The following is an 11,706-nucleotide window of genomic DNA, read 5'->3' as shown; positions in this document are numbered from 1 at the left end:
TGGAGCAGACCCACCCCCAGGGAGCACGGACCACTTCCACAGCTGGTCAAGTCAGAGCCCTGCAAGGCAGCATGAGTGTCCACCTGGGCTCAGCCTTGCCTTCCAAGGGCACTCAGGTCTGCCCACAGCCTCCTGAAACCCCACCTTTGGCCTTCCCTTTGGAGGCTCCTGCCTCAGCCTCTCGTCTCTGAGTCCAGCTGGCAGCATGCAGGCTAAATGCCATGGGAATTGTGGGTCTGCTTCTGTCCTGTTCTGCCGGTAGGTTTGATTCTCCTGTACACAAAGCATGCAGCTATGAGACCTTGCTGTGCAGCCCTCAGTGGGGGCTTATTCTTTATCCTCAGTCGTGCATAGGAATCCATGCAGCTTAGAGTCCACAGCCATTCAGACTTGATGAAATAAGTTCCATTGGGCTACCACTACTCTTCCGACCCCAGTTGTCCTGGGGCCAGACTCTCCCCTCTAATCCAACCTTGGCTCACCAGCAGGAGACAGCCCAGTCCTCCGCTAGGTGATTCTTCATGGGAAAGTCACAGACAGGGCTGCACCTTTCCAATGGGAAAGAGGCTGCCTCCTCTCCATCTGCCAGAAGCCCTGGACCAGACCAGGCAGCCACAACAGAGGCCTCAAGGCACAAAGCTGCATCACCAGGATTGAGCTGAGTAGCCAGAGGCTACACAAGACTCAAAGCCTGGAGCAGGGAGTTAGATCCCACAGAGAACATTGCCACTGACCTCCCAGCTTCATCATATCCCCAGTGAAGGACCCTCAGTCTTGCTTGGCCAACCTGGGCACTGTCCACTGACAATGGCATCAGTGGCCTTCTCTGACTTAAAGTGATGGGCACAGGAGCTAGTGGGAGCACACAGGTGGGATGTGTTAGTCCCTGGCCCCCAGTGATGCTGATGTGGATGTGTGGCCTCCAGAGTGCTCATACCAGGGCTGGTACCACACAAAGCCCTGGGGGGTGGGGGGAGAAAGCCCTTAAACAACAGCCACCAGGCGGCAAGGGAGGTTGTTTGGGTATAGGCGCCCACGAGAATTACCTGATACCTAGGTTGGGGGCTCTGAGCATGGCCAGCTGGGAAGGCACTTGGTACACACAAGAAGAAGAAGGTGGCTCCTTCAAAGAAGGCCAGAGTCAGAGCCCCTGGAGAGGACTGAAAACCCTGACCACAAAAGCTTTAGAGAAGGGCCAGATGAACAAGAATGGAGTGTGTGTGTGTGGGGGGGGGACGACTGTCCATACACAACACAGCTCTCTCCCCAAAAGCAACAAGAGGGGGACTACACTTGAGCCACACTTGAGTGACCATGACCCAGACAGCACATCTAACTAGAAACAGTTCCATGATGTTTTTGAAATTACAGAAAGTCACTAATCAAGGTTCTTGCCGCATGCCTTGATAGTACGTGGGGAAGTCTCTGCTGTGGGTCTCAGACGCTGTCTGATGACATTATTAACCCTGTTAGCCTGTGGGATGGTGGAAGCCAGTGGTCTGTTAATACATTCTAGAAGGTTTCACTGGTAGTCACAAAGTTGCTAGGTCAGACACAATCGGGCAACCAATAGCCAATAAGGGAGCTAAAAATAGTCCAAGACAATTAGGCTCGGCACCTGCAATAGTCCAACTCTCCAAAATCAGTAAATTTTAATCAGTAAATCATCCTCTAACCTTTAACACAGGTGTGGCTTTTTCCCCTGGGAACTTTAGTTCACTGGATGGAGAGGAAGGGCTTTCAGGCTGGGCGATGGAGTGGGACCAGAACTAGGATCTGGAAGGTCTCCAGATTAGCTTGCATTAGCTGAGTATCTGTGGAGTTTGTGACCTCCACGGGAACCCCAGATGAGGCCCAAGGAGGGCTGGAGTGAGGCGCACCAGGAGACAGTGTTAGATGTGCTTGCTATAGGCCTTGGTAGCACTGGAGACTTGGAGACAGGGACTGACAGTCTCAGAAGGCTGAGACGGTCTGCATGGGAAGAGTGTGCCTCTGGTTCCTCGGTCCTTCTGCCCCTGAGAAGGAGATTCAGTGGCAATACCTGACCCCCAAATAACTGAGCATGGATTCTGTGAGGCTTGTGGGTCTCTGCTTCCTGCTGTCAGCAGTGATAGGAAGGAGACACAGCTCTGTTGCCCTCAGCAGCCTGAGGAGAGAGAGTTCCCTTGATCTCTCAGGGACCTCAACTCAGGTAAAACTAGATCCTTGGGTTTGGCACAGAAAACAGTTTCAGCTTAAACCAATGTGAAGCAATCTGGGGTTTTTTAAAAGTGGGAAGGCTGGAGAGATGGCTCAGAGGTTAAAAGCACTGGCTGCCCTTGCAGAGGACCAGGGTTTGGTTCCCAGCATCCACATGGTGGCTCATAGCCATGTGTGAACTCCAGTTCTAGGGGATCCAGCACCCTCTTCTGGCCTCTGAGAGCCCATAAGTTCCTGTGTCATTCAGCCCTGTCTCACTGCCACACGTGGGAGCCTCTGACATACCCAGCCCCACGGGGTCAGAACAACCAATGAGAGCCGGCCTGCCTGGGCCATGTGGCTTGGAAACCAGTGGAGCCAGCATGAGAGGCAGTGAGCCGAACTGAATGGTCAGTTGCAGGCTGATGTGGAGGTGCCCTGGCCCCCGCTTAGGGAAAGGAAGGACCTTCTGAAAGAACACTGCAGTGCAATGCACACAGGTACTGTTCTAGTCAGTGCTTTGCTGTTTTGTTTTTCCTTGTTTTTTTTTTCCTTGTTTGTTTTTGTCAACTTTACACAAGCTAGAGTTATCTGAGAAGAGAGAACCACAATTGAGAACATGCATCTGCAAGACTGGCCTGTAGGCCAGCATGTGGGGCCCTTTCTTGATTGATGTGGGAGGGCCCAGCTCACGGTGGTCGGGCTGACATTGGGGTTCTATAAGAAAGCAGGCTGAACAAGCCATGAGGAGCAAGCCAGGAAGCAGCACTGCTCTGTGACCCCTGCATCAACTCCTGCCTCCAGGTTCCTGCCTGGAGTTCCTGCCCAGGCTCCTCCCCGTGATGCTATTTGTAAGTTGTAAGATGAAATAAACCCTTTCCTCCCCAACTGGCTTTCGAACATGGTGTTTCAGCAGCAGAGACCCTCACTAAGACATCATCTTTTGATGACGTTGATGATATGGAAGGGTAGGTGAAATAAACCCTTTCCTTCTGAAGTTGCTTTTGGTCATGATGTTTATCACAGCAACAGAAACCCTGGCTACGACAAATGTGCATGAAAAGGGTTTTTTCAAATTAAAAGAAGACCCAGCCTGAGAGAAGGCCTTGCCAGGTTCCATGTGAGGAACATGCTTGCCCATGATCTGTGAACTTTGCTCATGGTCCTAAGCCTGGTGAATTCTGATTGTAAAGAGTTCAGAGGGAGCCTGAGAGAGGAGATCCTGACATGTTAGGGATCCCCACAGGAGACACGTGTCCCCTCCCAGCCATAGGTAACACACCAGTGTCCTAGGGAGACAGTACCATTCTGAATTCAACAATCTCAAGAGAACCCTGCATGAAGATACTTTGGAGCCTGCCTGGTGCCATGTCCTGGGTGTGAGGTAAATGGGTCTGAGTCCTGTGACACCTTCCTCTTGAGGCACATCAACCCAGCTCCATAGGCTGAGGCCTGTCAGCTTTCCCAGGAGAAGCTTCCACTAGGTAGCCTTCTGCTGTGGCCAGATGTGAGGGGAACCACAAAGGGGCCTGGCTGCTGCATGGGTCTGGTCACAAGCGAGAACGCCAAGAGTCTTACATGGAGAATCAGAGCCATGCTGCCCTTGGGAGCACAGGACCACAGCACAAGTGGGCGTTTCACACAGGCCTGTCTTCAGCCCCTTTTGACTCCCAGGCATCCCTGGCCTGAAAGGTGTGTAGGTCACGGGCTCCAGGGAAAGGAGCCGGGGAGTACCATTGTCTCCCTCAACACGGCTTGTCTCTGCCTCCCACCCACAGTCTCCCAGTGCATGTTGGGAGATGTGGCCTCGGAAGCATGGCTAGCCCAAGGTTACCTGATTGACTCTGGAAGCATCCTGCCTTGCAAAAGGCATAGTGCTTGTCCACACAGACTGCACTGACCTATGCTTAGCTCCACCTCCCTGTACAGGGGGATTCCTCATTTATGAGCTTGCATACGGGGCTGGTTCTGTGACCAGATACAAGACAGTGTCCCTGGCACCTCAGACATGGCGAGAGACCTGTGAGCACCAGCTTCCCTCCAGATCCTTGGCTGGGAGTCATCTGAGGCTGAGTCCTCTGCTGCTCTGAGGGCTCCCAGAACAGAGACCGTTCAGTCGGGACGCCCCTGGTCACAATGTAGGGGCAAAGCAGATGATCAACCCAAAGAGGTGCTCATCTTCCAGTCGCTGGTTGGTGGTGCCTCTTCCACTCGCTGAGACATCGTGGCTGGACAGGAGGGACAGGAGGCAGCAGTCAGGGTGATGGGAAGGGACTAGGCAGAGCCTGAGCTTGGGGCCCAGAGACAGGAGTATGCAGGGTTTGAGAAGATGCCCACACTGCGTCTGAGGATGGCAGAGGCCAGGATGAGAGGAAGTATGGTGGAAAGGAAACACAGTGGAAAGGAGGCACTAACTCTCTTCTTGTTACAGAGACAACATGGGGAAGGCCAGCTCCCCCTCTTCTCCATGTTGGCCACACACACCCCCTCTTCGCCATGCTGGCCAGCTGTCTCTACTCATTCTCTATGATCCACCTCTAACGTCTCACTTCTTTTGTCTTGTGCAGAGGGACCTGCTGGGCTGCCATCCCCTGGGAGGGAGAAGCCTCCTCAGAGCACTCCCTGGGGCAGGACAACTAGCCGCACACTCCAGGGAGACCACTGTGAGCAACAGTGACACCTGCTGGAGAGTCTGTAGACCACGGCATGCCAAGAGGTGAGCCGACCTCCCACACAGACCCTCCCACGGCTCACAACCTCAGGCTGGCAACGACAGTGGGTGAGCATCGGGCAGCAACAGTGGGTGTTCCCATCCCTACAAGTACCAGGAAAGGAGTGGCTGACTGCCTGAGCCCCGGGAGGGCTCCTGCTGACCCAGGCCTCTGCTCCTGCTGAAGCCCCCTGTGTCACGTGCTAAAAGAGGTGCTTGTTCCTCTAGATATGGTCAGAAGCAGAGACCAGGAAAGAGTCAGCATGGAAATTCAGGGTGGCCGAATGACTGGAGCAGGGTGACACTGTCAGAACGATGTCCACCAACTCTGGCAAGCTGGCAACCAGGAGGTTTCAGTGCACAGACACAGTCCCCAGGGTGACAGGCCACATGCTACCGTGGGTGCCGGTCCATGAGTAGTACCAGCACCTTCACAGCGACAGCACTGATGTGTCTGCCAGTGGCTGTGCCCCACCCACCACACCTTGAGTGACGTGAAGCAGAGCATGACCTGTGGCGACACAAATCGGGTGACAATAAGCACAGCAGCAAGGGTGGCAAGGCACAGGGCTCAGCGCCAACAGTATGCACAGCAAACAGGACAAGAGCAGGCGAGTGGGGGACTGCAAAGGGCAGAGGCTGTCCGCATGCACAGTCCAGCAATAGACAACCATGAGCACGGCGAGAAGTCCACAGTCAGCTCCCCAATGCTCAGCACAGCCATGGATGCCAGTCAAGGGTCCAGAAAGCCCATGAACACAGCCTATCCAACATTGTGAAGGGAACGTCCAAAGCAGCCAGCAGCAAGCGTCTCGGAGGCAGCATCTCCCGAAGCTCTGCACTGTGGACCCCGCAGAGCAGCACTAGAGCACTGGACAGCAGCAATGCTACCAATGCCAGGTTGCCAGGAGCCCCACAGGTGGTGGTAGCAGGACCGTGCTCCTGCTTGAGGTCCAGGAGCTGTCCAGGGAGAGAGCTTTGCAGTGGAGCAGACACTGCAGCTTCCCAGAGATTCCGAGCCAGGCAGATGTCCAGAACAGCTCAAGCATGGGGTCTGGGCACCCAGACAGGATGTTGCATACACGGTGTGGTGTTGGGTAACTGGCACTGCTGAGAACAGCCACAGGTGGTGACGCTGTCCTGGGTGCTGAATGTGATTGCCCATCCCTTGGCCCGGGGCACTATCCCAATGTGCAAGCTAATGGGAGGACGAAGGGAAGAGATGCTGGAGAGCCTCTTTGCCGCCACCTGTCTTTTTGACCCCCCTGATATCCCAGGGAAAAGAACTCTGTGCCCTTCTACTGTCAATCAGGCTGGCCCCCTGAAGTAGTCATGTCTTCCCCACCATTGAGCTTGTTGGGTTCTGGACCACATGCAGTTGAGATTGGTAAGGGGAAAGCTGGTGGGAATAGCAGTTGGATGCATCATTCTTTCTTATATTCCACACCTTGACTTTCACCAGCTGGCACCAAACCTCAGCGTCCCAGTGGTTAGTTGCCCAATGGCTGGAGAGAGAATGAATGGGGAGGTTTGGGAGGGACACTCTCAAAGGGATACCACATGGGGACAACTCTGGGGCACAGAGCCCTTCAGCTTGGTGGCTCTTGATGCCCTTGAGTGTGGGAGAGTGTCTCTCTCCACCCACTGTCCTCTCTTCCTGTTCCTGAACACAGTGGGACTCTTCCAACTCCCGGTGGCCAAGTGACAGAAACCGAGAAAGGTAAAGGCCTGGAAGCCGCTGGCTGCAGAGAGATGCTTGAATGCTTTCAGCATCTCCTCCCTTAAACAGCTCTTCCCCAATGCCCAGTCTGGCCTGCAAACTCTTGCCTGCCTTTCTCTTCCTTAGGAGAAGATGGGCTCAGTGTGGGGGAGAGAGCTCCCTTGTGCCAATGCTTGATGGCTGGGCAGAAGACAGATGGCCCTGGAGAATGACAGGCTGGATGATCTGATCTCTTCCTCATCCCTAGTTGTGTGGCTTTGAGTATATTGGTATCTTGAGGGCGGAGGTGGGGGGGGGAGGCCAGGGTGGCATCTGACCCATCCCAGTCTCCCAGGAGAAACGATTATGGAAGAAGAGTAAGATCCAGAGGGGCCAGAAGACATAATTAAATAAGAAGGATGGGGGTAGATGGACCAGATTGCTAGGCTGTGGGCTGTGTCTGGGGCAGGCCCTAGCATGCTCTGGCTATGAGACACCAAGAGCTAGATCAGGTTCTGGGAGCTTTGGAGTGTGATGGGGCTTGGCAGGACTAGAAAGGAGTGTAGTGGATCCTCCATCTTTAGATGTATCTCCAACCAGGAAGTTCAGACCCCAGGTGACACACCCTGGTGGCCTTGGCAGTAAGAGGCTGGGGAGATTTAGAAGCCTCAGTTGGGCAAGAGACGCTGGATGGGAGACCCTTGGGACTGACTCTTCAGTCAGGAGCTATTGGTGGGGCCAATCAGGAGAGAGTGCCCAATGCTTCTGGCTCTTTCCTGCTCACTGTGCAAGCTTTGGCTTTCTGAGCCTCACCATCTTCTTCTCTTAAGTGGAACCGTGGTACCCTTTAGGAGGATTAAATGAGGTCATGAGTATCAGCACCTGCCTCAACACTCTCACCCATGGGCAGTGAGGTCACAGGGGACAAAAGGAGACTCTTCCCTTATTCAATAGGCATCTGCTTCCAGGAGGGGGGCTGCCCAATGCCCTGAGGACAGCCAGTGTTCCAGAGGGTCAGGAAGAGGGTAGAGGGTGTACAATCCTCATAGGCCATATCACCCTGAGGATCCACTGAGAAAATGTGGACGTCATGGTCCTGAGTAACTGTTGAACTCTGCAGTGGGAGCATCTATGGACACCCGTGTGTGAGGACAGACGTCACCCCCTTTCTGCCTGCCAGGAAGGGAGGTAGCACTGAAGCTGTGGGGTGAGGCCCTGTGGGAACACATGCTGCAAATGCTAGAGGCAACTCGGACCTGGTCACACATCCTAAAGGGCTCTGCAAGGATGGAACGATGCTGTCTATCCCTCGCAGAGGACAGGCTGGCGGGAAGTTCAGCATATGCCTTTCCTTAGATGCTGCCAAGATGGCTGCCTCGATGATAGCCTGGGATCATGTGGCAGAACCTGAGCGCAGATGGAAAGTGGGTGTGAGTCGGATGGTGACATAACCTGATCCCATGTTCCCGGTCACTGTGTCAGCAAGCCGGTCTGTTTCCATGGAAATGAGTTCGTGGAGGGAGCAGAGACGGGGTGGGCAGCCCCCTCCTGCCCTGTCCCTTCACACTGTCTGGCTACTTCCTTCCACCTGGTCGCAGCCCTTTGGAGAGAGACTCCACAGAGTACCACTGTGGAGAAAGAAGGCGGCACAGTTGGTGGGAGGGGATTTCTTAGGACCCGCCCCCCCCAGCTCAGTTCCCCTGGAAGTACAGCTTTCAACACCTAGCCCCTTTGTCCCCTCACCCACTCAAGCCTGCATTCAGGCATCATATGTGGCTGGGCTGAGGACAGGAAGAAAATCCTGTGGTTAGGGTACACCTAGCCAGGCTGCATGCAGGGACTATGCCCCATGCCCTGAAGGATCCTGCCAGCCAGGGCCAGAATGAGCAGGCCAACAGAGGCAGAGACCCCTTCGGCAGAAAGTCTTCAGGCATCCCAGATAAGGGCACCCCCTGCTTCCCAACCTGTTGACAGTTGTTCTAAAGGCGATGGCACTGGCCAGCCCTTCCTGGGGTTCAGGTAAGGTGGGTGGATCAGTGTCTTTCTGTGGCTGTGATAAAAAAAAAAATACCCTGACAAAAAGCACCATGGGGAAGAAAGTTTTTAGTATTGTTATTTTTATTTTTAGCTTATACTTCCAGAGTGGTAGAGTCCCTCCTGGGGGGGACAGATATGACAACAGACAAGGAAGATGTGGCAGCAGGCTCCAGAAGCTGACTAATCACACACAGGAGTCAGAAAGAGAGAACCGGAAGTGAGGTAAGACTACAAAGCTCATCTTCAGTGGCATACTTCCTCCAGCAAGGCCTTACCTCCTGAAGGATCCATAACCTCCCCAAACAGCTCCACCTAGTGGTGATGGAGTGTTAAAATACATGCATTTATGGGGGGGCATTTCTCACTCAGGCCACCACAGGGGTCCCCCACTTCTGATTTTGTCAACAGTTGTTCTAATGGTGATTACCTCAGCCAGCCCCTCCTGGGCTGCTGCCTTGCCACATGTCACATTGTCCATCATCCCAGAAGCCAGGCAGATGTGGACTCCACCTGCCCAGGCCCCAGGGCCCATGCCTAGGAGATAGATGCTATGATCTCTATTTTAAAGTTTGGATTACTGGGATACAGTGGCTAAAGATTCAACTAAGGCTGCCCTGACGTAGTCAGAGCCAAGACAGAAGTTGCTTTCTTCCCTGAATTGTTACGAGAATGCCTGAAGCCAGGGGGGGAGAAGGAACAGGGTACATGCCACACCTAGGCAAAGTTCATAGCCCAGGCCACACATGGCTGCTCCAGAGAGGAAGGAGGTCGGGAGGTGACTGGACGGCTACAGCAAGCATAGGCCAGACCTCCATTCATCCCGCTGTGAGCATTGACTGAGGGCAGCTCAGGCCAGTGACTCCCAGGAACATAGTTTGCCCTGTGTCAGTGAGCTGGTCTAGCTAATGGACTCCTAGGCATGGTGGCTTTCTGCATTCTGCCCTACTGACTCCAGGTGCCAGCTTTTTCTGGGAAAAAGCCTAATGTGGTATAGTCGTACCTGTCCTCAACAGCTCAGAGATCGGTGACCTTACTAATTGGACATGGGCTGGGGGAGTTATTCGCCCACCCAGGTCCCCTAGTGCACATTCACAAAGCCCACAGCAACTCAGTCCCCAGCCGTCTTAGGGATTCTATTGCTTTGATAAAACGCTAAGACCAAAAGCAACTTGGGGAGGAAAAGGTTTATTCCACCTCATAGGTTCGAAGTCCCTCACAGAAGGAAGCCAGGACAGGAACAAAGGTAAGAACCTGTAGACAGGAACTGAGGTAGAGACCACACAGGGTGCTGCTTGCTGACTTGACCCTTATGGCTTCTTCAGCCTGTTTTCTTATTGCAGCACCCAGGACCACCTGCCCAGGGGTGGCACCACCCACGATGGGCTGGTCCTCCCACGTCAATCACTAATTAAGAAAATATGCTCACCCACAGGCCAGTCTTAGGGAGGCATTTTCTCAGCCATGATTCGCTCTTCCCAAATGACTCTAGCTTGTGTCAATTTGACAAAACACTGACCAGCACACGGGCCCTCCCTCCAGCTGTGGCTGCCTCGTGTCTCAGTCCCATGCAGCCCTAACACCAGCAGATTGCAAGAAAACTGGGCCCAGACCCCATCTACAACATTAGAAAGCCCAATGCAAGCCTCGAGGCTGCACAGCTGCTCAGCTGTGTGGGTAGGAAGGCAGAGAGAGGCTGTGTGTCTACCACTTGCCTTAGAGAGCCTCCATTTCAGTGAGGTGGTCACCCCATTACAGACAATGGGAAAGGGCACAGCAGGTAGGACAGAGGGAAAGGGATTTTCAGGGCGTGATAATGAATCCTGTCAACTTGAAGGACTCACCGCGGAAAGTAACCTCTGGGCCTGTCTGTGAGGGAATCCGTAAATTATTGAGGCAGGAAGACTCTAACTGTGGGTGGTTCTGTTTCATGGGCTAAGGTCTCAGACTGGGGGGAAAAATGGGAGAAAGTCATTTGAGAGGCAATCATCTCCCTCCGCTTTCTGACCATGGGCATAGTGTGACGAGCTGCCCTGGGCTCCTGCCGCTGTGGCCTCCCTGCCAAAACAGACCACCCTCAAACTGTGAGCCAAGACAACCACTTCCTTCAGCTGCTTTTCTCAGGTGGTGGTCACAGCCACGAGACAAATGACTAATCCACAAGACCTGAATGGAGGTGACCTGATGCCGGGCTCCTAGGCGGCTCCCCAGTTGTACTTAGAGTTAATCTCAGCCCCCCAGACAACACAGTGGCTCTTGCCTGTCCTCCACCCAGTGACTGTCCCCTGAAGTGCCGGTGAAGGCTGTGAACTCTTACCTCTGTTGAATTCTGGGCCCCTTCAGAGTCTGCACAGGATAAACATGCAACCAAGGAGTATTTTTAAGGTGTGTCCACCACTAGGTTCTGACAACTCTGCACCATCCTTCCCTCACCAGAGACACAGACCTGAGGTTATTTGAGGGGTCCAGTGCCAGGTTGCAATTAAACTGCTGGGCAGTCGGAGTCTCTGGAGCCAGCTGTGGAGCTAACTAGAAAGAAGTCTGTGACATGGGGTGGCTAGAGAGGCTGACCTCAGACTACTACATCCATCCTTGAGGCCTCTCCATAGGCCCCTCCCCCAGTGGTCCAGTATGGTGATATTTTATTTGTACTGAAATGTGATTTTATTTGCATGTTAATAAATAAAGTTGCCTGGGGTCAGAGCTAATAGCAAGCCTTAGCAGAAGCTGGGGGTGGTGGTGGTGGTGGTGGTGGCGGCAGCGGCGGCGGCGGCGGCGGCGGCGGCGGCGGCGGCGGCGGCGGCGGCGGCAGCAGCAGCAGCAGCAGCGCACGCCTTTAATCCCAGCTCTCGGGAGGCAGAGCTAGGCAGATCTCTGTGAGTTCGAGGATACAGCCAGCATGGAGACACACGCCTTTAATCTCAATCAATACCAACCATAGAAGACCTGGAGGTCTGTACAGACAGGCAGTGACAAGGAGGTCATGTGGTTGTGTTTACAACCAATGAGAAGGCAGAATAGAAAGTCTATAAAAAAGACAAACAGACAGGAAGTAGCTCTCTTGCTGAGAAGGACAGAAGTAGCA

The sequence above is a fragment of the Peromyscus maniculatus genome, chromosome 10 (assembly GCF_049852395.1).
Source record: "Peromyscus maniculatus bairdii isolate BWxNUB_F1_BW_parent chromosome 10, HU_Pman_BW_mat_3.1, whole genome shotgun sequence".
Classification (NCBI taxonomy): domain Eukaryota; kingdom Metazoa; phylum Chordata; class Mammalia; order Rodentia; family Cricetidae; genus Peromyscus; species Peromyscus maniculatus.
This window is presented reverse-complemented; position numbering follows the sequence as displayed.